Source organism: Chlorocebus sabaeus, chromosome 9 (genome assembly GCF_047675955.1).
Source record: "Chlorocebus sabaeus isolate Y175 chromosome 9, mChlSab1.0.hap1, whole genome shotgun sequence".
Taxonomy (NCBI): domain Eukaryota; kingdom Metazoa; phylum Chordata; class Mammalia; order Primates; family Cercopithecidae; genus Chlorocebus; species Chlorocebus sabaeus.
This window is the reverse complement of record NC_132912.1, coordinates 45,839,639-45,866,860: the sequence shown is the minus strand read 5'-3', so window position 1 is coordinate 45,866,860 and position 27,222 is coordinate 45,839,639.

The following is a 27,222-nucleotide window of genomic DNA, read 5'->3' as shown; positions in this document are numbered from 1 at the left end:
TACAAAAATCGATTTTCTACAAAAGCACAAAATGGGAGTCCAATGAAGCAAAAGGGCCTGGAATAGATTGAGAAATCATGTTCTAGTCCCTCAACTGTTATAAATGGTTCCAGAAACATATCCCTCATGACTTGACCCTTTGTCAATTTCCTTTTCCATTGAGAGCTCAGTGAGGGCAGCTGAGTGTGTATTTCACAGCTCAGCCCCCATGCCCTCCACCATGTTCTTCTCAGTAGCCATCACCTCCACTGTGGTCTCATTTATGGCAGACCTGGCTCCAGATGGCCTCAAGAGGCCCTACCATATTCACTTAAGCCCTGCAAGGCTGCCATCTGACCCACATCTGACATATGGGGAGGATGGAGGGCTAGGAAACTCACACTACAGTTCTCTACATGAGTGAAAGATCACTTCTGAGACCACGCAAAGATGGGAGAAATTGTTAGGAGATTTGTATGGTGACCTAGCTTCTCTTATTCCTGCCACTTCCTTTGCAGGATACTCTGACTTCATATTCAACTAACACTGGACAATGCCTTCAACAAGCCAAAGGCCAACACTTACCTTTCCTGCACAATTTAGCAGAGGCAGCAATTTTGTCCCCCCAAATACCTGGGTGCTGGGGAACTGCAGAGAACACAGCTAACATTGTTACAGCAGCCTTGGTGAAGGGTTCACACCTCCCTGGAATTTACCTACAACCTGTTGGTTCATTCTATGTACCCTAGTTACCAGCACCACGTGAAATCCCTTGAAGCCAGCTACAGGGATGAAGAATAAGCCAGCCACACACATTACTGCTATTGTGACAGCCGTGCAGACCCCTGAGAGTTCCTCTGTGTGGTAGAGGAAATAAAGGAGGCCAAAAGCAAACACGGCCACAATGTGGGCTGCCAACAAAAGGAGGAAGAGGAAGAAATAATGGTAGTTCCAGCGACCAATACAGTTGTACATCCAGGGAAGTGATGATCAAATTCCTCCACACAGTTGTCATGGACACTGCAGAAGCATCGAGGGGGATGGCAGAAGCAGCAGGTGGCACACCATTTCATGTGTGGCTGGATGCCCTTGATTGCCACTGTTTTGTGAAGGGGAGCTGGGAGATCATCTTCCTTGTCTTTATCTTCCTCAGCTAGAGGGAAAATCCCTGGGTCCATGAAGGTGGCCGTGCTGACGTTGGCCAGCACATAGAGAAGCAAAATTGCACTGTAGATGGGCACTGCAGGTGACACCCTGAGGCTTAGTCCTGGACACGTAAAGGCAAAGAAGAGTGTCATAGCTCCCACTAGGATGATGGTGGCTGCTGAGACCAGGACATACTTGCTGGGTTTGAATCTCTGCAGGCACATTGGAGCTCTGAAGGGAAATCTGCCCCACCACATAGCCCAGGCCCACAGAGAGGCAGAACAGACAAGAAAAATGGGATGATGGAAGCAACAGAGAGGAATGCAGAAGGAAACCAGGGACACAGAAAATTTCAAATGATCACCCTCCCCCCTCCCAGATAAAGCCAAAGGTTGACAGAACTCAAATGAAGGAAAGCACACGGGAGGAGGAAAGGGGATTCCAAATGATGGAAAACCATCTCCTCAGAACAAGGCAAAAGGGGAAACTAGGAAACACAACTTGTACGGTTTACAATATGGAGACAAGTAGTAGGCTGTACCCATGCAAATGACTGCAAGTGGAGAACACAGACAGGCAGATCAAGGGATAGCTCATGGATGCAGGCAGGTCTCTGAAAGAAGGGGAGAGTATCAGGGTTTGGCGGAAAATTTTAAGAAAAATTATTCTGCAGAGACTACACTCCCTTCTCAATAACACTCTACCAAATATGAGCTGTGCCTAAAAGACGTATGCCCTGTGTTTCTATGTCAATCCAAGAAGGAACCTGAGGTCCCTTGCAACTTTAGAGAGAAGCTGCATTTCCTGCAGTCTTTGTCTCCTTCAGGCAGGTTTCTCAATGCGGCCACTCCCGCACCCCTACTTCACCAGGGATTGGAGTCTGGCGATGGCGACTTAATTCATTTTTCTCTTGATGGCTACAGCTGTTATGATTGGAGTTCTAAATCCTTTTGTTTGAAGGGGGAAGGAAAACAGAGGGCAAGCTTCTCTGTCCTCAATTGCTTCTTGTTATTCCCAAGCCCTTTAGGGGCTCTGCTTCCTATAGGGTTCATGTAAAACTAAAGGGAATTTAAAATCCTTGAAGCCATGTTCTTCCCAATAAGCAGAATAAGATGAAGAAATCAATTCCACTTGACACTTTACATGATTACTGTGGATGAAAATAAAGTTTCCAAAGATGTCCTTATTTCCAGATTAGTCCATGTCCCTTATCTTTCTTCAGTCTTCAGCCTTAGAGTTCAACTGGGTTATGGAACTTCACCCCCAGTGCGGTGCCCGTCCCCACCGCCACGGTTGTCACCGGTGCCTCCAGGCAGTGCCTTCTGGCCTCCGAGATGCAGCGCAGGCCCCCGGAAACTCTGCCCTTGTCCCGCTGCCACGGACTCCCACGAGGCGACGCTCCTCTTAGAGCCAGCCTACGGCCGCTGCCCTCAGCGTGAGGCAGCCCAGCAGCGTTCCCATGGCTCCCTGGCCGGTTGCACCACATCTCTCCGGGCCATGATCTCTCTCATTCATGCAGCGTCCGCCGCTGCACCTGTTCCTATTCACTCTGACATTCACCCAGAGCCCCCAGATGGCACATTTCATGGGATGTGTTTTTTGTTTTGTTTTGTTTTGTTTTACCACAATGAAAACATGTTGTGTCAAATATACATCCCATAAAATGCATCATTTTAATCGTTTTATGTGGTGAATTAACATCTGCTATTTTTAGTATAATCTCTGCATTTAAAAGTAATAGAACTGACTTTTAAACACTATAGAGGAGTACTTCCTCAAGTTATTTGGGAAGTGTGTTTTCCCAGTTTTATAATCTGCTTCAGGGAAGAAGGGTGAGGGGAGGGTGAGAGTGACCTTACCGCTTCTGCTGTGCTCTCAAATTCCAAGGGGCAATGTTTTGGGGTCGCATGTCATGAACCCCATCAACACCAAAATGTTTACACTCAGTGGGATTCTTCAGACCCTTGGGGTCACACACACAGTCTACCAGGCCCCTCCAACAGATATAGTAACAGTTCCAGTTGCTCTGAAATGTTTCTAATCCCCCACTCCCCAAAAAACAGTGACTCAAGAAGACAGTTGACTCCAGAACTCACACTAACTCAGAGTGCAAATGCAGTGAAATGGTGAACAGAGCGTGCTGTTAGCTAAGCTTCTCCCTGCCGTTCATTCTTAATCCCAGAATCTACTGTTATAATTTCTATTCGCTTCTTTCTAGATCCCTTGAGAAGAGGAAGATATTCCAAATTGCTAATGGATTTATCACACTGCCCATGACCCTCTTCAACAAACCCCTAAACTCCTTTACTCCAAGTCAAAGAGAGGGTATTTCTTTGGTTTTGTTTTTAATTGTGGTAAAATATACATTATATGGAATTTGCCATTTTCATCATATTCAAGCATACATTTTAGTGGCATTAGGTATATTCATATTACTGCCATGTTAATAAAACTGCCCCCACAGGGGCACATGCCACCATGCCCAGCTAATGTTTAAATTATTTATTTATTGGTGGAGACCAGAGTCCCCCTGTGTTGCCCAGCCTGATCTCAAACACCTGGACTCAAGTGACCCTCCTGCCCTGGCCTCCCAAAGTGCTGGCATTACAGGCATTAGCTACAAAATCCAGCTGAAAATCCTTAACAAACCACTTTGCATGAGTGCACTTCCTGTCTTCCTTTTTTGACTCTGCAAGACTGCTTGTAACAAGGGTCTAAGGAAGCTCATGTCCAAGGTTACTTTAGGTCTGGGTTCCAGGGAGCTGTCCTCATTTTGACTCAAGTAAACTCTTTACATCACATTTTGTTCCTCAGCCTCATTCCTTTGGGACAATAAGCAGTATATTAAGTCACTAGGCTAGGCTACTGCCATAGGTGTGTGGCATCTGACTGAGGATTTCGCCTGGGAAGCAGGTGGAAGAATGGACCATGAGGATGCATGGTAAAAGCTCACATGACAGGAGGGTGCTGGGCCCATAACCCAGTGCTGAAGGGTCAAAACCATCCACTAAGCCTCCGTTACTTCTTCAGTCTTGCCTTTGAACTATGAACTCGAAGACACCAAATACCCTGTGTAGTGTCTTCCTTTGACTGGGCCACCCCTAAGAGAAAGATATAAGGTAAAATGGCAGCCTCCAAGTCAAAGATTCTCAAAGGGTTTCTTTTAGAAAGGTTGTCTTCATAAGGAGTGTAAGAGACTGTTTTTGCTCCCAACAGGAGGGGTTTTAGACATCTTCTTGCAGTTTGGAGGCTGCAGCCTAGGGGTGGGGGAGTTGAAGAAAACCCTTTAATGGAGAGATGCCTGAGCCTCTGTCAGATGATCCATCTTTACAAAAGGTTTCTGCATTTGAATGATGTGGCTGAGTCAAGTGCACTTGAATACATCAACCTGGCTAGTGGATTTAGGGACTAAGGCTAGGGCCTTCACTTTAGAGTAAACCAGGCCTCTGATCCACAGGAAATCTTGTATGAGTAACACTGAGTTAGTGTCTCAGGTAAAGTGTTTACAATGGTAAGATATCTAAGTGTGAGATTAGACTTGTCCTGGGTCTGCCTCTATACACTTTTCCTCATGGGTCTTTCCCATAAGATTCTGAATGAGATAAAATCAGGGAAGCTTGGGTATGAGCATGGGCATGGGGATGGGATGGGGACAATGGCAGACAGGACAACAGTCACTCTCTGGGGCTAAAGGTGGTACACACTCAGATAAACAAGCTATTCTAAGAACACTTACTATTAAGGTATCAGTTGCTATGATAACCACTGCTAAGCTTGTGTCTCCCCCTATTTCTTAGAAGGCCTGAGTCTGAGACTTCTACTGAATTCTTGGCAAAGTGACTGAGTGGGCCATCCTATTCTGTTAGATGACTTGTACAAACACCTCCATTTTGAACATTCTACCTTGTCCAGAACCACAGTCCATTAATTCTACCATTTTCTCTGTTAAGAGAATAATCCAAGAACTCATCCCCACCCACCCAATCACCCACACCCTTTTAATAAAGTGCTACAAAACTATATACTAAGTTTTATAATCATTTCCCAGTCCAATAAATCAGCCAGTTCATTCTGACCCTCGTCAGGTGTTGCTCTTTTCTCCTCAGGGAAGTGGAGAAGATAACTCCGGTTAGGATCATCATCCTATCCTCCGTTCACACATAGGGTGTTTGGGTGGGAGTAGGCTAATGCCTCCATCTTTCTAGGTATCTTGTCTTTAGCAATACATTTATATTTCCTTATTGGTAAATTGGATGTGATAAGTGTATGTTGTACCGTATATTTCTCTCTCTTATTATATAATTAGTAAGGGGTGGAGTATTTGCTTTCTCTTTGCTGTTGACAAATACCAATGCTTCTCATAATTTATTATGACATCCTTTTCAATCATGGTCTTTGATTAATAATGTGAGTTATTTTAATAAACTATTAAATCTTTCTATGTAGGTTGATGCAGTTGGATTATAGAGTAAGTAAAAGTTATATCACATGTCGATTTCTATCTTGTAACTGTGTTTCACAAACTGTAAAATGGAATCCTTGACTGATTCTACAATTACTGGGGACCAAAAAGTGCCACCCAAATATGTAAACTGTTTCAAGTATTTTTTGCATCTGGATGTGGTGAGGAGATTGCCAGTCCTCATCCTGACTATGTATCTACTATCATACAAAAAAATATTGATTGCTGTTTGATTTAGGCACAGTCTAAGAGATCAATCTGTACAATTTGGTTAGTGTACATAGGTTTGTCTTTGTCATTAGATGATAAATTTTGTTTTGTTTTCGTTTTTTTTTTTTTTTACCAGTTTTGTGTGTGATTCATGGATTAACTAACTCTTAAAATTCTTTAGTATTAATTTGTATATTGTGTTTTTGAGCCAATTGTTCATGGCAATGATGCCCTGGCATCCTGAATGCTCATGAAGAGCCAACTGGTCTCTTGGATATATTTTATTTTTTATTTTCTAGGAGTCATTTATTATCTTAATTGTAATTTTGTGTGCCAAAGCATCTACTTTATTATGAGATTTGTTTGTTTGTTGTTTTTGAGATGGAGTCTCACTCTGTCCCCCAGGCTGGAGTGCAGTGGCACAGTCTCGACTCACTGCAACCTGCACCTCCCAAGTTCGAGCAATTCTCCTGCCTCAGCCTCCCAAGTAGCTGGGATTACAGGCATGAGCCACAACACCTAACTAATTTTTCATATTTTTTGGTAGAGACATATTTTCACCATGTTGGCCAGGCTGGTCCTGAACTCTTGGCCTCACGTGATCTGCCCACCTCAGCCTCCCAAAGTCCTGGGATTACAGATATGAGATACACCACGCACAGCCTATTATGAAATTCAGATTCTGGATTTTCTTCCTTTTAGTGTACATCTGTATGGGTGACATATGTCTTTAAATGGCATGAAGGCTGTTCTAATTCTTTCTATAGTTCTACAGACCATAAAAGTCTTCCGTTCATGTTCCAATCATTAATTTTCTGCTTAGATGCCTACAGAGCTATTCCACTGACCACTACCCATGAGTCAGCATATACATGTTTATCAGATTGCCTTTCTCCTAATGATTTTCTGATTGCTGACAGAACTGCCACTAGGTCCTTCAGTACAAGAAGATCAGCTGGCCTGACAGCTCCTGCCTTCCTGAGAGTGTATCCTGAGGCTGCAGAGGCCAATGCATCCGTAAACCAAGTGTTAGACACTTCAGGTGACCAGGAGAAACCCCCATTGCCCTGTTAGATACTGGATTTGTTCCTTCCTCAGTGATATCTCTGGAAGTCTACCACAGAAAGTTCTGAAATTCTTTCAGTGAAGAAGCTGCACCCACCATCAGGTTTCCCATCTCTCTCCTGAATGTACAATTCAATGTACCATGTCAGTGTTTTTGCATCAATAGCTGCATCTGCAATACTTTCAGGTGTTAGCTGTACCAATGGCAATAGAAGTTTTGGAGTTCCTATTGTGGTGCCTGCTTTGCCTGTAATAGTTTCTGTATGCCAAAGGGCTCATAAGTTACCCATTCCAATATTTCTAAAGTAGAATATTTGTATGTAGAATAAGAGGTTTCTTTATAAATAATCCATTGGTATATCTTTACCATTAATTTTTGTCCAAAGTGACCAAGAGGCATAATCTTTGTGTAGAACACTTCTAATCTATAATTATTGCCTCGGTACACTTTATAAGACTCTGAAATTCCCTAACAGTATCTTAAGCTATTGAAAAGCTTGTCATTGTTCTGTTCCCACTGAAATTGTGATGAATTCCTAGTTATCCTATAAAGAAGTTGCAAAGCAATCTCTAAGTGTGGCATCTGTTGTCTCCAAAGAGTACAGTATCCCAAAAGTACAATTAAGAGACTGGGTGTGGAGGCTCATGATTCTAATTCCAGCACTCTAGGAGGCCAAGGCAGGAGGATCCCTGGAAGCCAATATTCAACAACAGCCTGGGCAACATGGAGAAACCTCTTCTCTACTTAAAAAAAAAAAGGGGGGGGGGGCCAAGCAAGATGGCCGAATAGGAACAGCTCCAGTCTCCAACTCCCAGCACGACACAGAAGACAGGTGATTTCTGCATTTTCAACTGAGGTACTGGGTTCATCTCACTAGGGAGTGCGGGACAGTTGGTGCTGCTCAGCTGCTGCAGCCTGACCAGCAAGTGCTGAAGCAGGGCGAGGCATCACCTCAACTGAGAAGCTCAAGGGGGAAGGGAATCCCTTTTCCTAGCCATGGGAACTGAGACACACAACACCTGGAAAATCGGGTAACTCCCAGCCCAATACTGCACTCTACCAAGGATCTTAGCAAACGGGCACACCAGGAGATTATATCCCACATCTGGCCGGGAGGGTCCCATGCCCACGGAGCCTCCCTCATTGCTAGCACAGCAGTCTACGATCTCACAGCAAGGCAGCAGCGAGGCTGGGGGAGGGGCGCCTGCCATTGCTGAGGCTTAAGTAGATAAACAAAGTGGCTGGGAAGCTCGAACTGGGTGGAGCTCACAGCAGCTCAAGGAGTCCTGCCTGTCTCTGTAGACTCCACCTCTGAGGACAGGGCACAGCTAAACAACAGCAACAACAACAACAAAAAAGCAGCAGAAACCTCTGCAGATGCAAACGACTCTGTCTGACAGCTTTGAAGAGAGCAGTGGATCTCCCAACACGGAGGTTGAGATCTGAGAACGGACAGACTGCCTGCTCAAGTGGGTCCCTGACTCCTGAGTAGCCTAACTGGGAGACATACCCCACTAGGGGCAGACTGACACCCCACACTTCACACGGTGGAGTACACCCCTGAGAGGAAGCTTCCAAAGTAAGAATCAGACAGGTACACTCGCTGTTCAGCAATATTCTATCTTCTGCAGCCTCTGCTGCTGATACCCAGGCAAACAGGGTCTAGAGTGGACCTCAAGCAATCTCCAACAGATCTACAGCTGAGGGTCCTGACTGTTAGAAGGAAAACTAACAAACAGGAAGGACACCCACACCAAAACCCCATCACTACATCACCATCATCAAAGACCAGAGGCAGATAAAACCACAAAGATGGGGAAAAAGCAGGGCAGAAAAGCTGGAAATTCAAAAAATAGGAGTGCATCACCTCCTGCAAAGGAACGCAGCTTATCGCCAGCAATGGATCAAAGCTGGAGAGAGAGTGACTTTGACGAGATGAGAGAAGAAGGCTCCAGTCCATCAAACTTCTCAGAGCTAAAGGAGGAATTACGTACCCAGCGCAAAGAAACTAAAAATCTTGAAAAAAGAGTGGAAGAATTGATAACTAGAATAATTAATGCAGAGAAGACCATAAACGAATTGACAGAGATGAAAACCATGACACGATAAATACATGACAAATGCACAAGCTTCAGTAACCGACACAATCAACTGGAAGAAAGAGTATCAGCAACTGAGGATCAAATGAATGAAATGAAGTGAGAAAAAAAAATCAAAAGAAAAAAGAAGAAAAAGAAATGAACAAAGCCTCCAAGAAGTATGGGATTATGTAAAAAGACCAAATCTACTTCTGATTGGGGTGCCTGAAAGTGAGGGGGAAAATGGAACCAAGTTGGAAAACACTCCTCAGGATATCATCCCGGAGAACTTCCCCAATCTAGTAGGGCAGGCCAACATTCAAATTCAGGAAATACAGAGAACGCCACAAAGATACTCCTCGAGAAGAGCAACTCCAAGACACATAATTGCCAGATTCACCAAAGTTGAAATGAAGGAAAAAATCTTAAGGGCAGCCAGAGAGAAAGGTCGGGTTACCCACAAAGGGAAGCCCATCAGACTAACAGCAGATCTCTCAGCAGAAACTCTACAAGCCAGAAGAGAGAGGGGGCCAATATTTAACATTCTTAAAGAGAAGAATTTTAAACCCAGAATTTCATATCCAGCCAAACTAAGTATTACAAGTGGAGAAATAAAATCCTTTACAGACAAGCAAATGCTTAGAGATTTTGTCACCACTAGGCCTGCCTTACAGGAGACCCTGAAGGAAGCACTAAACATGGAAAGGAACAACCGGTACCAGCCATTGCAAAAACTTGCCAAAATGTAAAGACCATCGAGGCTAGGAAGAAACTGCATCAACTAACGAGCAAAATAACCAGTTAATATCATAATGACATTATCAAGTTCACACATAACAATATTAACCTTAAATGTAAATGGGCTAAGTGCTCCAATTAAAAGACACAGACTGGCAAACTGGATAAAGAATCAAGACCCATCAGTATGCTGTATTCAGGAGACCCATCTCACATGCAGAGACATACATAGACTCAAAATAAAGAGATGGAGGAAGATCTACCAAGAAAATGGAGAACAAAAAAAGCAGGGGTTGCAATACTAGTCTCTGAAAAAACAGACTTTAAACCATCAAAGATCAAAAGAGACAAAGAGGGCCATTACATAATGGTAAAGGGATCAATTCAACAGGAAGAGTTAACTATCCTAAATATATATGCACCCAATTCAGGAGTACACAGATTCATAAAGCAAGTCCTTAGAGACTTACAAAGAGACTTAGACTCCCATACCCATACGATAATAATGGGACACTTCAATACCCCACTGTCAACATTAGACAGATCAAGGAGACAGAAAGCTAACAAGGATATCCAGGAATTGAACTCATCTCTGCAGCAAGCAGACCTAATAGACATCTACAGAACTCTCCACCCCAAATCAACAGAATATACATTCTACTCAGCACCACATCACATTTATTCCAAAATTGACCACATAATTGGAAGTAAAGCACTCCTCAGCAAATGTACAAGAACAGAAATTATAACAAACTGGCTCTCAGACCACAGTGCAATCAAACTAGAACTCAGAACTAAGAAACTCAATCAAAACCGCTCAACTACATGGAAACTGAATAACCTGCTCCTGAATGACTACTGGGTACATAACGAAATGAAGACAGAAATAAAGATGCTCTTTGAAACCAATGAGAACAAAGATACAACATACCAGAATCTCTGGGACACATTTAAAGCAGTGTGTAGAGGGAAATTTATAGCACTAAATGCCCACAAGAGAAAGCTGGAAAGATCTAAAATTGACACTCTAACATCACAATTAAAAGAACTAGAGAAGCAAGAGCAAACACATTCAAAAGCTAACAGAAGGTGAGAGATAACTAAGATCAGAGCAGAACTGAAGGAGATAGAAACACAAAAAACCCTCCAAAAAATCAATGAATCCAGGAGTTGGTTTTTTGAAAAGATCAACAAAATTGATAGACCACTAGCAAGACTAATAAAGAAGAAAAGAGAGAAGAATCAAATAGATGCAATAAAAAATGATAAAGTGGATATCACCACTGACCCCATGGAAATACAAGCTACCATCAGAAATATACTATAAACACCTCTACGCAAATAAACTAGAAAATCTAGAAGAAATGGATAATTTCCTGGACACTTACACTCTCCGAAGACTAAACCAGGAAGAAGCTGAATTCCTGAATAGACCAATAGCAGGCTCTGAAACTGAGGCAATAATTAATAGCCTACCAACAAAAAAAAGTCCAGGACCAGATGGATTCACAGCTGAATTCTACCAGAGGTACAAGGAGGAGCTGGTACCATTCCTTCTGAAACTATTCCAATCAATAGAAAAAGAGGGAATCCTCCCTAACTCATTTTATGAGGCCAACATCATCCTGATACCAAAGCCTGGCAGAGACACAACAAAAAAAGAGAATTTTAGACCAATATCCCTGATGAACATCGATACAAAAATCCTCAATAAAATACTGGCAAACCGGATCCAGCAGCACATCAAAAAGCTTATCCACCATGATCAAGTGGGCTTCATCCCTGGGATGCAAGGCTGGTTCAACATATGCAAATCAATAAACGTAATCCAGCATATAAACAGAACCAAAGACAAAAACCACATGATTATCTCAATAGATGCAGAAAAGGCCTTTGACAAAATTCAACAGCCCTTCATGCTAAAAATGCTCAATAAATTCGGTATTGATGGAACATTTCTCAAAATAATAAAACCTATTTATGACAAACCCACAGTCAATATCATACTGAATGGGCAAAAACTGGAAAAATTCCCTTTGAAAACTGGCACAAGACAGGGATGCCCTCTCTCACCACTCCTATTCAACATAGTGTTGGAATTTCTGGTTAGGGCAATCAGGCAAGAGAAAGAAATCAAGGGTATTCAGTTAGGAAAAGAAGAAGTCAAATTGTTCCTGTTTGCAGATGATATGATTGTATATTTAGAAAACCCCATCATCTCAGCCCAAAATCTCCTTAAGCTGATAAGAAACTTCAGCAAAGTCTCAGGATACAAAATTAATGTGCAAAAATCAAAAGCATTCTTATACACTAGTAACAGACAAACAGAGAGCCAAATCATGAATGAACTTCCATTCACAATTGCTTCAAAGAGAATGAAATACCTAGGAATCCAACTTACAAGGGATGTAAAGGACCTCTTCAAGGAGAACTACAAACCACTGCTCAGTCAAATAAAAGAGGACACAAACAAATGGAAGAACATACCATGCTCATGTATAGGAAGAATCAATATCATGAAAATGGCCATACTGCCCAAGGTAATTTATGGATTCAATGCCATCCCCATCAAGCTACCAATGAGTTTCTTCACAGAATTGGAAAAAACTGCTTTAAAGTTCATACGGAACCAAAAAAGAGCCTGAATTGCCAAGACAATCCTAAATCAAAAGAACAAAGCTGGAGGTATCATGCTACCTGACTTCAAACTAGACTACAAGGCTACAGTAACCAAAACAGCATGGTACTGGTACCAAAACAGAGATATAGACCAATGGAACAGAACAGAGTCCTCAGAAATAATACCACACACCTACAGCCATCTGATCTTTGACAAACCTCAGAAAAACAAGAAATGGGGAAAGAATTCCCTTTTTAATAAATGGTGCTGGGAAAATTGGCTAGCCATAAGTAGAAAGCTGAAACTGGATCCTTACCTTACTCCTTATACGAAAATTAATTCAAGATGGATTAGAGACTTAAATATTAGACCTAATACCGTAAAAACTCTAGAAGAAAACCTAGGTAATACCATTCAGGACATAGGCATGGGCAAGGACTTCATGTCTAAAACACCAAAAGCAACGGCAACAAAAGCCGAAATTGACAAATGGGATCTCATTAAACTAAAGAGCTTCTGCACAGCAAAAGAAACTACCATCAGAGTGAACAGGCAACCTACAGAATGGGAGAAAATTTTTGCAATCTACTCATCAGACAAAGCGCTAATATCCAGAACCTACAAAGAACTCAAACAAATTTACAAGAGAAAAACAAACAACCCCATCAAAATTGGGCAAAAGATATGAACAGACATTTCTCAAAAGAAGACATTCATACAGCCAACAGACACATGAAAAAATGCTCATCATCACTGGCCATCAGAGAAATGCAAATCAAAACCACAATGAGATATCATCTCACACCAGTTAGTATGGCAATCATTAAAAAGTCAGGAAACAACAGGTGCTGGAGAGAGTGTGGAGAAATAGGAACACTTTCACACTGTTGGTGGGATTGTAAACTAGTTCAACCATTGTAGAAAACAGTATGGTGATTCCTCAAGGATCTAGAACTAGAAGTACCATATGACCCAGCCATCCCATTACTGGGGATATACCCAAAGGATTATAAATCATGCTGCTATAAAGACACATGCACACATATGTTTATTGCGGCACTATTCACAATAGCAAAGACTTGGAATCAACCCAAATGTCCATCAGTGACAGACTAAATTAAGAAAATGTGGCACATATACACCATGGAATACTATGCAGCCATAGAAAATGATGAGTTTGTGTCCTTTGTAGGGACGTGGATGCAGCTGGAAACCATCATTCTCAGCAAACTATCACAAGAACGGAAAACCAAACACCACATGTTCTTACTCATAGATGGGAACTGAACAATGAGATCACTTGGACTCAGGAAGGGGAACATCATACACCGGGGCCTATCATGGGGAGTGGGGAGGGTGGAGGGATTGCATTGGGAGTTATACCCGATGTAAAAGACGAGTTGATGGGTGCTGATGAGTTGATGGGTACAGCACGTGAACATGGCACAAGTATACATATGTAACAAACCTGCACGTTATACCCATGTACCCTAGAACTTAAAGTATAATAATTAAAAAATTTTAAAAAAGATACAAAATCTTAAGGATGAAAAAAAAAATAGACAAATAAACCAAAAATACAATTAATCTCAGATGTTCTTCTTTATTAGTAGCTTCTGTTATTCTTAAAATCTTATTCATGATAGAGTGTGGTATCTGTCATCCCTCAAAGGACTATTATATTCCTAAAAATATAATAAAAACCTGGAGAAAGTACAAGGTCCAGAGACATCAGTCAAATTTTTAGGAATATTATGACCCTCCAAAGGATGAAAGATTAAAAATTTGATAAGTTTTCATTTGTCTTCTACCAATTGTTTTAATTTATGTTTATCAAGATAATATCATCAATATACAAAATCACCTGAGGATTAAGTTTTAAATCACTGAAGTGACTTGTGAGCATATTGTGTTCAATTACAGGGCTATTTAGGGCTCCTTATGGTAAACTAGTGAATTGACATCATTTTCCTACTCATACTAGTAAGTAATATTGTCCAAAGAACATGTTAGACAAATCAACAACTACATAGTATCCTCCTTGGTGTGTGGAAACCTGATTGCTGGGTCTGCACCTGGTCGTGCTCCTTCCATTAATGATGAGTGTTTGTTGAGTTGTCTATAAACTCCTGTGAATCCATGGAGTCCAGCAGATTTCCTAGCTGGCCAGATCAGGAAAGTGCCTGGAGAAAATGCAGCTTCAATTATTTTATCCTCAAATAACTCATTATTTTCTCTCTTATCTTAGTATGTCCTAACTTCAAAGGGTATTGTGGTATAAAAGTCACTTTGAATGATTTTGGTAAGGTCATAGTGTCCATTGAAATGAAATAACACTTTTATTTTATTTCTCCTAATTCATCTGTCTTGAGTAAATGCTTTATAAAAGAAATTCAGTCCATTCTCAATATGTTTTCTAATAAAGGTAGTAAGTCATTGTTATCTGTGATGGTGTTCTGTCATGTCTTTCAAATAGAAAATGTAGTTATTTCTCCTTCTACCACAGAACTGTCCAATCCCACAACCTTTATTTTATCTTTATTGTCACTGGATATAGGAGGGAAAGCAAATTTAAGTATAGAAAGCTGAGCACCAGCCGGACGCGGTGGCTTACACCTATAATCCCAGCACTTTGGGAGGCCGAGGCAGGCAGATCACGAGGTCAGGAGATAGAGACCATACTAGTTAACACAGTGAAACCCCGTCTCTATTAAAAATACAAAAAAAATAGCCGGGCATGGTGGCGGGCGCCTGTAGTCCCAGCTACTCAAGAGGTCGAGGCAGGAGAATGTCGTGAACCCAGGAGGCGGAGCTTGCATTGAACTGAGATTGCGCCACTGCACTCCATCCTGGGGGACAGAGTGAGACTCAGTCTCAAAAAAAAAAAAAAGGAAAAGAAAATTGAGCACCAATATCTATAAGAAAGGTACAGAAATTAGTAGTATTGTCTATATTGGTATCATTTTCTTTATTAATGACTAATATAATAGAGGGGTAATTATCCTCCTGTTGGGCCTCTATATCATGGAGACCATGACCACCTCATGATTGTCAGAACAGCTTGTATTATTTCCTTTGTTTGGGTATATATTCTGTTTGTCTCTGTTGATACCTGGGTGTTTGAGTGTCTTGAATCAATTATTCTTGTTGTGAGTTAGGTTGTTGTCTAAATGAATTATTTTGTGTAATCCGGTTATTGTTTTGTCTGCATTTCCTTTGTCTTGCAGGTGGTTCCAATTATTTTACCTGTTTGGCCTGGAGCCTTAAAAACCGCATTGGTGGTTTCGAAAATTCTGTCTGGGCCTTAAAAATATAATCTCTGTTGAAAACGTTTGAAATTTTGTCACCTGGTCCTCAGATCAGGATTGGACAATAATGACTTGTCTGAATCCCATCTCCTAATCTTAGTTTTGTTTTAAATTTTTGGATTTTTAGTTTTTAAGAAATTTTGAGTAAACTGTGCTACAAAAGATACCTGTTGCTTTTCTGAGTTAATTTTATTTAAAGTTCTAAATTGTTCTATTAACTCTCTTAGAGTTCTAACATGCATAATATTACCACATAGTGCAAATCTTTCAACTGGGTACTGCTTGCCAATACAGCTTTTTAAAATATCATTTTTAATGAGAATTCCCCCAGGTGTTCTATAAAGTCCTGTCCCACCAGAAGCTAATAATGATTCCATATTGTAGAGCCAGGACCTAGAGATGGAGCTTCAAGATGCATGCCAGTGCTGAACAGAAACATTCAGCCCCATAGGATGGCCTTGTATTCCATCTCACACCATCGCTGACCTTCTACAGTGGCATCAGCCCATGAGTGAACCTCAGTGGCAGGCAGGCCCTGGCAGTGTGGACCTGGGGAGTGTTCAAGGGCTGCCCTGGTCCTGGAAGCTGGGCTTTGAGTGTGACCCTGATGAGCTTCAGCCTTGGCGTCCAAGGCACTGCTGCCATCATTCTTCCCCCAAGCCTGGGCAGCACAGTGCAGAGTGGCTCCAACTGCTGGGGGAAGGCGAGAATTTTCCTTGAAACTCAGTGTGGGGACACAATGGTGAAATCAAACATGGCCAAAGTCTGATATCCCCTGGCCCCAGGCCATTACTCATAGACAGAGCAGCTAGATCCACTGGAGCAACAGGTAGTGCCCCACAGTCCCAGTGGCGCAGTTTCAGGTGCCAATCCACATCACCACTGATCTTCTGCAGCTACAGCCTCAAGTAGGAATAGACCTCAGTAGCAGGCAACATGTAACAGTGTGGGTCTTAACTGAACCTGGGATGTGCTTGTCTCTGGGGCTGTGGGGTTTGAGTTGACAGAGTGTTATGCTGGCTTTGGTGGCCATAGGCCTATTCCTCCCTCAACCTCAGGCAGCACAGCATGGGGAGAGACATTGTCTGCTTGAAAGAAGGAAAAAGAAGCAAATGTGAGACATTGCTTTGGAGCCCAGTGCTGGGCCTGCCATAGTGAGGCACTGCACTGGTCACAACCCCGTAGTGCCTCTCAAGCTGGTGACTATGGACAAAACTTCTGGACTTTCTCTTGTCCCAGGCAGAAACTCGCAGAACCAATAGGAAGGACTATCATCTTTAGGACTTTCTGTAGTTCTACTGGGCCAGAAGAACACAGCAGCTGTGGTCAGGGGCAAACCTGGTCTCAGTGTCCTCTAATGCTGAAAAAGTGCAACACGCCAACTACGGACCTGTGGCAAACATTGGCCTAGGGCACCAGTGACCACAGACTCATGGGATATCATAATCAGCCTGCTCAGGATCTCTAGGAGAATGAGCACAAATAAAGTAGAAGTGCAAAATTGAAATAAATACTGAATCCTTCAATGCACAGGCATTGTCATATGCCCACTAGCATCAAGAACGTTTAGGAAACCATGACCTCAAGAAATTGAGAATGTAAAACACCAGAGACTGACTCCAAAGAAAGGAAGATATGTAATCTCACAGAGAAGTCAAGAATGATGTTTTAAGGAAGCTCAAGGAACTATAAAAAAACACAGATTGATAATTCATAAATTTATCAATGAAAGTTAAGAGAGATTGAAATAATTTAAAAACATAAATAAATACTAGAGGTAAAAAAACCCCACAATGGACCAAATGGAAAATGCAATAGGAGGCATCAACAACAGAATAAGTCAAATAGAAAAGAGAATAAGTGAGCTCCAAGACAGGCTGCTTGAAAATATACCAAAACCAGACAAGGACGCAACTAAAAAAGAAAACTACAGGCTTCCTGATCAACATAGATGCAAAAATCCCCACAAAATGCTAGCAAACTAAATCTAACAGGGCATCAACAAGATTATTTACCATGATCAAGTAGAATTCATCCCAGAGCTGCAAAGATGTTGTCCAACACATGCAAATCAACAAATGTAATACATCACATCAACAGAATAATGGATAAAAGTCATATGATAATCTCAATAGATGCAGAAAAAACAAACTATAAAATCCAACATTTCTTTATGGAAAAAACTCTCAAGAAATTAGTTATAGAAGGAAAATACTTGAACATAATAAAGACCACATATAACAAACCCAAAGTGAACACTATACTGAACGGAAAAAAGCTGAAAACTTTCTCCGTAAGATCTGGAACAAGGCAAGGATAGTCATGTTTAACCACTTTTTTTTTCAACATAGCACTGTAAGATGTAGACAGAGCAATCAGGCAAGAAAAATAGATACAAACATCCAAGATAATAAGGAAGAAGTCAAATCATACTCATTTGAAAACATGGTGTTTAAAAACATGTTAAAAGGAAAAGAGGTATATTTGGCTCCTGGCTCTGTACGCTGTACAGGTACCAGCATCTGCTTCTAGTGAGGCCTCAGGAACGTTATGATCGTGGTGGAAGGCAAGGAGTGTCAGCATGTCACATGGCAAGAGAGGGAGCAAGAGAGTGGGGAAGTTCTAGACTTTTAAACAACCAAATCTTGAGAGAACTCACTCATCACCAAGGGGATGGCCCTAAACCAACCATTCATGAGGGATCTGGCCCTATGATCCACTGACCTCCCACCAGGCCCACCTCCAACACTCCCACCAGACCCACATTTCCACATGAGATTTGGAGGGCACAAACATCCAAATCGTATCAATGGCACAGAGGAGCTGGGATGGCAGGCAGCCAACAAGCTAAGACCATGGCACTTAATCCCAGGCCAGACCCCAAATGGCACACACACCTTGAGGCTTCTGACAGTGTCTTCTGATGGGAACAGGAGGAGCTATATTCTTTCATTTTCATCCTTTTCATCTCTCTATATGTTCCAATTCTTCTGCAGTGAACAAGTCTTCTAGAAGAGGGAACTTCAAAGGGCTGGCAGCCGATGGCTTGAAGTTGGCACTACCAACAGGAATATGGGGGCTGTCCAGCCCCAGGGCAGGGTCAGAGGGAACTGGAGTGCCCCTGAAGGAGTCCAAACCTGAACCTTCACCCACAGCTCTCCAGCCACTCCCTGGTGACCAGGGAGGCTCTCTGACCCCTCACTCTGTGCCTGTGTCTGAGGCTACCTCCATGTTACTATCATGGTCCCACCAGCATCCTGACAGCAACCCCCTTGCCCCAGTTTACCAGGGACTGCTAATGAAATATAACACCAACATACAGTGATCCACTGTGGGTGAGTGACCTTCCAGGGAAGCTGACCCACAGTACAGCAGGACAAGCCACCGACAAAACCCCTCAGACACAAGGTTAAAGAAGGACGGGGCTTTATTTGGCCAGGAGCATTGGCAGACTTGTGTCTCAAGAACTGAGCTCTCTAAAGAAAGAGTTCTGGGACCTTTTAAGGGCTTACAACTCCAAGGGTCCACATGAAAGGGTCATGATAGATTAGGAGCTACAGATAGCACATGTGGTTAGAGTGTGGGGTTAATCTTTAACCTCAGGAGAAATGGCCTCTCTCTTCATTCCCCACTTTGAGAACCTCACTCATTAATGGGAGTTCTCACTCTCATCTTCACTACCCAGGTTTTCCTGCGAGACAGATGAATAGTGTTTCATGTAATACACTTGTTCTGAGGTCTTTTGATGAACTAAGGTGGTAACAAAACCTCTTAGAACTGGAGAAATATGGGTAACCTACAGGGAAGTAACATGCAGGTTCCTAACACTATTATTATTATTCAGCCATGTGTGGACCAGTCAGCTTCTGAGTGTGACTGGGGCAGGGCTTGTCGTCTTCTTCAGAGTCACTTTGCAGGTGTTGTCCAGGCTCAGTCTTGCCTCCCAGGTCTCAGGTGCTGCAGGTTTTACGTGGCTGTGGTGGATCCAGGCTGGGATTCCCTCTACCTTTATGGCTGTAGGAGTGATCAAGACTATGGTCTTGGATCCTTTCCACTGTGGCCCCAAGGGGGCTACATTCCAATCCTTGATCTATACCTGATTGCCTGGGGAGAAAGGGTGGACTGGAGAGAGTAAGCTGACGGGGCACCTCTCATTTACCAAGGCTGCAATTGTTTGTGTAATTTTCCCTAAAGCCTGTAGCTGTTGCTGTAACTCAATTTCACCTAGCTCTCAAAGAGTGCCTGGGAGTCCCCGTGGTATGGGAGGGGGCCTATGATATAATACTTCATAAGGGGAATATCCTGTTCTTTTAGAACTTCACATCTAATCTTAAACAATACCATAGGGAGAGCTTGTACCCACTTTAATCCTGTTTCTTGGCACACTTTCCCTAAACTATTTTTGATAGTCCAATTCATCCTTTCCTCCTTTCCGGAACTCTGTGGTCGCTAAGTGGTATGTAGTTTCCATATGATACCCAATACCTTTGCTGTCTTCTGTACCAAGTCAGCCATAAATGCCGGCCCATTGTCCGAGGTGATTCTTAAGGGCAGTCCAAACCTAGAGATGAGATCTCAGAGAAGCACATGGGTTACTTCACGAGCTTTCTCAGTTAGTGGTGGATAGGCCTCCACCCACCCAGAGTATGTACACACTAGAAACAGCACATACTTGTTACTTCTGCATTTGGGCATCTCAGTGATGTTTACTTGGAGATCATCAAAGGGGGCTGCTCCATAAGCTTGTATGCTGGGCGGGATGGTTGGACCTTGCCTAGCATTGTGCTGCTGGCAGGTGACATAGTGCTGCGCCACTGTTTTGTCAAGGGCTGACAGATGCAAGTGTAGAAGTACTGGCCTAACAAATTTTTAAGTGACTGTTGGCCTAGGTGGGTGGACTCATGCACCGCCAGTATGACTGCAGCTCCCAGCAGTTGTGGCACGGCTGTTCTTCCATCTGATAACTGAATCCATCTCTCTTGTATCACTTGCCCTCCCTCTGCCTGGAGAAAGTTTTTCTCTTCTTTAGAATAAGTAGGTACAAGGTCAGGTGCCTGAGGGAGCAGGGGGGCTGTGACTGATGCCCAGTAGGGGATGGATGCTGCTTTTCAAGTCTCTGAGTCAGCTCAGGAGTTCCCCAAGTCAATCGAGGTGGAAGCTCACTGGTGACCTCTGCAGTACATGACTGCCACCTTTTTGGGCTTCCACACTGCCTCTAATAATTGCAGGATCTTTTGCTGATACTTTATGTCTTTTCTCCCAGAATTCAATAGGCCTTTTTCTTTATATAACACCCTATGCACTTGGAGGGTTAAGAAGGCATATCGAGAGCCAGTGTAAATGTTTACAGTCTTAACTTCACTTAACTCTAAGGCCCAAATTAAAGCAATGAGTTCAGCCTTCTGGGCTGAAGTGCTGTGGGGCAACAATTTGGCTTCAACGACAGCGTCCAGGGTTACCACTGCATATCCTGCACACCTCTCTCCTTGTGGGTTGATGAAGCTGCTCCCGTCCACATATACCTCCCAGTCTACTGATGTCCAAGGATGGTCTCAGAGGTTGGGCCTGCTAGAATAAACTGAGTCCAACACCTCTGCAGTTATGTTCAACTAAGCTCTCTGATACTGGGAGTAGGGTGGCGGGGTTCAAGGTGTTGCAACTTCAGTGGTTATGCAAGAATTTTCACAAAGCAAGTTTTGGTACCTAGTTAGTCTAGCATTCATTAGCCAATGATGTCCTTTGGTATTCATTAAAGTCACCACAGCATGGGAGGCCTTTATGTTCAGGTTTGGCCCAAGAGTCAGCTTATCCACTTCTTGTGCTAGCAGGGCAGTTGCTACCAAGGCCCTCAAACACAGAGGCCAATCTTTAGAAATCCCATCTAGTAGTTTAGAGAGGTAGACCACCAGCCTCGGCCAGGGCCCCATGGTCTGGGTCAAAACTCCAACTGCCATATTTTCTCTCTCTGACACATATAGTGTAAATGGCTTTGTCAGGTCAGGCAGCCCTAGGGCTGCGGCCAACGTGAGTTTCTCTTTTAAGTTATGAATAGCTCATTGCTATTGGGACCCCCATTCGAAAGGTTCCTTGTCACCCCTCTGTGACTCCATACAGGTGCCTGGCCAGTACTGCAAAGTTTGGGATCCATAGCCTTCATAACCCCATAGCTCCTAAGAATTCTCTCACCTGCCTTCTGGTCTTAGGCTCCGGGAGGTTGCAAATGACCTGCTTTCTTTCTGATCCCAGGCTGTGCTCCCCCTGTCAGATAGTAAATCCCAGGTAACATACTTGCTGTCTGTAGATCTGAGCTTTCTTCTTGGACACCTTATACCCATAGTCCTCCAGGTGCAAGAGCAGGGTATCCATTCCCTTGGCACATCCGACTGCCATGGGGTGTCCCTGCAGGAGGTCGTCAATGTACTGGAGCAACATGCAGCCTAGGTCTCTAACGGGAAACTTCTGGTGGTCTTGAGCCAGCACCTCCCCGAAGATGGTGGAGGAGTTCTTGAACCCTTGGGGAAGCCAGGTCCAAGTTTACTGAGTGGTGACACCTGACCCCGGGTCTCCCACTGAAAGGCAGGCAGTTTCTGGCTCTCAGGGGCTAGTCTGATGCTAAAGAAAGCGTCCTTCAGGTCTAGGCAGGTGAACCCACTCTCCTTAGCTGGCAGCAGCTCCAACAACATGTACAGGTTAGGTACCATTGGGTGCAAAGTCACTATAGCTTGGTTGACCAAGTGCAAATCCTGTACCAGACTGTAGTCTTTGGTCCCTGGCTTGGGAACAAGCAGGAGGGGAGTGTTCCATGGAGACTGACAAGGGACTATAATTCCAAAAGCCTTCAGGCATTTGAGATGGACCTGGATACCTTCAGGAGCTTCTCTGGAAACTGGCTACTGTTTTTGCCTGACTGGCTGGGACCCAGGCATAACTTCCATGAGTACGGGGACTTAGTTGATTGCCAACCCTGGAAGGTTGTCTTCTGCCCACAACTTTGGTCACCACTTAGCCAGAACTGGTCCTATCTCTTGGCCTGGCTCAGTTAAGAAGCGTCTCCATTCCTCCTCCCGAGAAACCATAAGAGCCGTGATGACTCCCGTTCCAGGTAGCTTTAGCTGTAAAGAACTGTGCTTTGTAAAAGAGATGGTGCTCTCAGCTTGCTAAGTAAGTCCCTTCTTAGCAAAGCAAGGGACAGTCAGGCATGTACAGAAACTGGTGAATCACTTCATGCTCCCCAACAGTGCAGGTCCAGGGCAAACAGAAAGCTTGCTTTGCCAAAACCCCTGTGGCTCCAATTATATCACCAGTCTTTGTGGATAAGGGGGCAACTGGGGTGGTTACTACTGAATGTTCAGCACCAGTATCGACAAGAAACTCAATGTCCTTGCCCCCGACTGTCATCCTGACCATGGGCGCTTTGGGGGCACATAAGCCTGGCCCCTTCAGTCCAGTAACCCTTCTGCCAGATTGAACAAGGCCCCTTCATCCTTGTCTAAGGCCTCCTGCTCAGAGTCACCTTGTTTCACTTTCAACTGGGGGCACTTGTCCTTCCAGTGTCTTATTTCCTTACACTCTCCCTTCTTTAACCCTTCCAGAAGGGCTTCCCTGTATCAGTTTAGACTTTGCATACCCTGTCTTTCATTTGGGTCCCACTGGGGGTCTGTTCCTGGTAATTGGATCCTCGTATACTCTTGGGGCTTTGGTAATCAGCTGGAACATGTTTTTCCAGCCACTTAGTTGCTGCTTGGAGCACTTTCCTCTGTGTTAAAGAGGTATGTGAGCAACTGGTGGCAATCAGCCCAGGTGGGGTTGTGGGTCTGGGTAACAGCTTGGAGCAAATCAATTGTAGCTTGAGGCTTTTCAGTATAGCATGGGGTACTGTTTATCCAATTGAGGAGATCAGCAGAGGTGAAGGGTTGGTACACCAAGGCATGCCTTTCCACCATATGCCCGTCCTCATCTACCCCAGTATACCATTGCTCTCTCAGGGGCATTTGTATCCCAGTTCTAGGCCTTAAACAGGCTGCCAACGAAGGGGTTTCCTGAGGTCTCGCATCCTTTCTTTTCCACTCTGGGTGGCCTAGGGGTGTGTAGGCCTTGTGGAAGCTCAGGCACAGTGGGCTCAGGAGTAGGAGGTCTTCCTTTTTGGTGAAAGTAGGGGGTCACTGGCACCATTTCTTGCCATGAATCCTCTGATGTCGGGTAGGAGAGGACTTTAGGAGCCGACTCCCCTTGGTGGGTAGAGGGGGATTCTTCCTTGGCTGTCTGTTCCTTTGCCACTAGTACTACTGTTGCCTGTCCTCTTAACCACTGTGGGGGTCTAAAACCAGCTGTAACCAAGTGTCTATGTACGTAAACTGGTCTGGGTGTCTGGACTTATGAGTTACCTTGTGCCATACCTTTGAAACAAGGGACCTGACTAGGCTTCCTTCAGATGGCCAACCCACTTCTAATGCCAGTCAGTCTATCTCACACAAAGTTCTAAGTTTTCCTGCTGTCATAGTAACTCCACAGTCTCCAATAAATGCTTTCTTAAACATTTTTAACATAGTTCCTAGCAGAGAGGGCTTACTTTATGTTCTACCCATCTTCCTCCCAAGATAAAACAACACTCACACCACAAGAAGGAAAGGGTTAAGGGGTCACTCCTTTGCCTCACCTGTCTCAAACTCAAGCACTTACTCACTTTCACTTTCCTTTTTGCAAACAAGTCAAGTCAAATCAATACTGAGATCAAAGTACCAATAAGGGCACATCTTGGGTGATCAGGCCATGCTTCCACTCAAATGGAGCAGACAAGTTCCCAGGACTGGTCCTCCCAGATTCCAGATGTCCAGACTCCAAGCGCTGGTTCCTTCCTGGTGTTCAGCCGCTGTGTTGATCCTCCACAGGGGCCTACCATGCACTGCTCTGACAAAGGGTTCCACCGGGGCAAATGCCTACCTGGGAGCACTCTCAGGATCCGCATCACTCAAGCTGGCAGGAGTCCCCTACAGGGATGCTCAACAGGGCAGGCCTAAGCCAACTAAGGGACTGCCTCAACCATCCATTAATCACCTCACTTCCCAATCAGGGAACCAAGAAATGTAGCAAGACTAGCCACAGACAAAACCCCTCAGACACCAGGTTAAAGAAGAAAGAGGCTTTATTTGACCAGAAGAATTGGCAGGCTTGTGTCTCAAGAACCGAGCTTTCCAAAGAAAGAGTTCCTGGCCCTTTTAAGGGTTTACAAATCTAAGGGGCTCACGTGAAAAGGTCATGACAGATTAAGATCCACAGATAGCACATGTGGTTAGAGTGAGGGGTTAATCTTTAACCTCAGGAGAAATGGCCTCTGTCCTCAACAGGTGGCAGGGATCTCCCTCACTCCCACATATCACACACATGTGTTGATAAATCTAATCACATGACCCTTGCTCTGTGAGAAGCACTGAGAAAGGTTGGGGAACAGTTAACCACTCAGATATAATGAGCATTTCAACTGCACTCACTCCACCCAGCCTTCAGGTGAGAAGTCCCTAGGTTCTTTCACAGCCCATGCTCTGTTTTTATGCAGCCTGTCTACAGTGGACAGTAAAGTGTCCATTGTGGAAATAGATTTTTTTAAAGTTAGATAATAGGTTATGCTCACACATCTCACATTGGTGCAACTAAAATACAATAATTTATCTTTTTCCATTGCTATTACTTTTTGTTCAGAGATATCAAAAAAAAGACTGGTGTACAGTGTCAGAAAATATTATTTGTATTTTGTCTTATGTACACTGTGAATAGTAGCAACTCAGTGCTGATGAAATAGCCCAATGACCTTACAAGGTACCAGTTAGTTTTTCTCTTTTCTCTCTGATTATGTGTGTACTTAGTCATTGTGCTCATGCCTAATTTTTTAGAACCCAATGTTGGCTGCTTCACCGACAGGTATCAAACCACATTCCACACAACATCAAAGAGGAAACGTCAAGCCAATAGCACATAGAATATTTGAATAAAAACCATTGCTTTTTAGTTCAGAGAACATTCTCCCCAGGTGTTCTCTTTAAATCATATTGATTGAAACTCTATTATATGGCCACCCTACACAGAGACAACTCTCTGACTCACAGAAGAACACAAGAGAACATGCATGAGCATGGCTGTTGTTACTTGTACTATTTCACAAGATCTGACAAAAAGGCTGTCAGCTTCTGCACTGGAACAGGGTGTCATGATAAACCTGTCATATTCAGAACACTCATCACAGATGCACAAGAATATACATGCAGTCCAAGGGCAGTGTGCTGGACAAGATAATTAAGTAAAATAACTTTCTATTTTTAGATTTGTACAATTTGTTTATTATATTATTATACTAAAGCTAAACATAGAAAGTGATTAAATTCATCATCTTGTATAAGAACAAAAATAGCCCTTAAATGATGGTTTTGTTTATGCTTTTTGTTTGTTTGTTTGCTTTGTTTTTTTGTTTTGTTTTGTTTTGTTTGAGACAGAATTTCACGTTTTTGTTGCCCAGGCTGGAATGCAGTGGCACAATCTCGGCTCACTGCAACCTCTGCCTCCCAGGTTCAACCGATTTTCCTGCCTCAGCCTCCCAAGTAGCTGGGGTTACAGGCACCTGCCACCAAGCTTAGCTTCGTTTTTTTTTGTTGTTTGTTTGTATTTTTAGTAGAGACGGGATTTCACCATGTTGGCCAGGCTAGTAACGAACTCCTGACCACAGGTGATCCACCCACCTTGGCCTTCCAAAGTGCTGGGATTACAGGTGTAAACCACTGCGCCTGGCCAAATGAGGTTCAAAAAATATTACTACAGATGCATAAATAACTTATTTAAATACAAATAACACATCTAAAACACCAAAATGAAGCATGACAATTTTATGTAATAATTGAAAAGCCTTTTTATAAGTATAAAATAAACATAAGCATAATTTAGAACAGTAATAACAACACATTTGCATGTCCGTTTGTTTTTTTGAGACAGGGTCTCGCTCTATCACCCAGACTGAAGTGCAGTGGTACAATCTCAGCTCACTGCAACCTCTGGCTCCTGGGTTCAAGCAATTCTCATGCCTCAGCCTCCCTAGTAGCTGGGACTACTGGTGTGCACCACCACACCCAGCTGATTTTTGTATTTTCAGTAGAGACGGGGTTTCAACATATTGGCCAGACTGGTCTCAAACTCTTGACCTCATGATCCACCCACCTCGGCCTCCCAAAGTACTGGGATTACAGGCATGAGCTATCGCGCCGGGCCTGCATGTTTTATTTTTTCAGAAAGTTTAAACAGATACAAAGTCAAAATTGATTAGAGACTAAATAATGGATTATAATTTATTTTGTAAGGAAATAATTCAGTTTAAAAACATCTCCAAGAAATCAAAACTAACAAAAAAAAAAAAGAAATTTAAAATGCAAACAAATATTACCTAAAAATAAAAGTTCTCAATTCGATTTATAATTTGTGAACTGTGATTAGATATGGGTTCAGAAGTTTATATAGATCATTTCACCTACTACTGAATAGGCAGTAAATATTTCCATAACATTTTTCTGAGGGTGTCAATTGAGAGAGAATTTCACAGCAGGTAAAATAAGAGAAGAAAACTGAAAAAGCTCCCA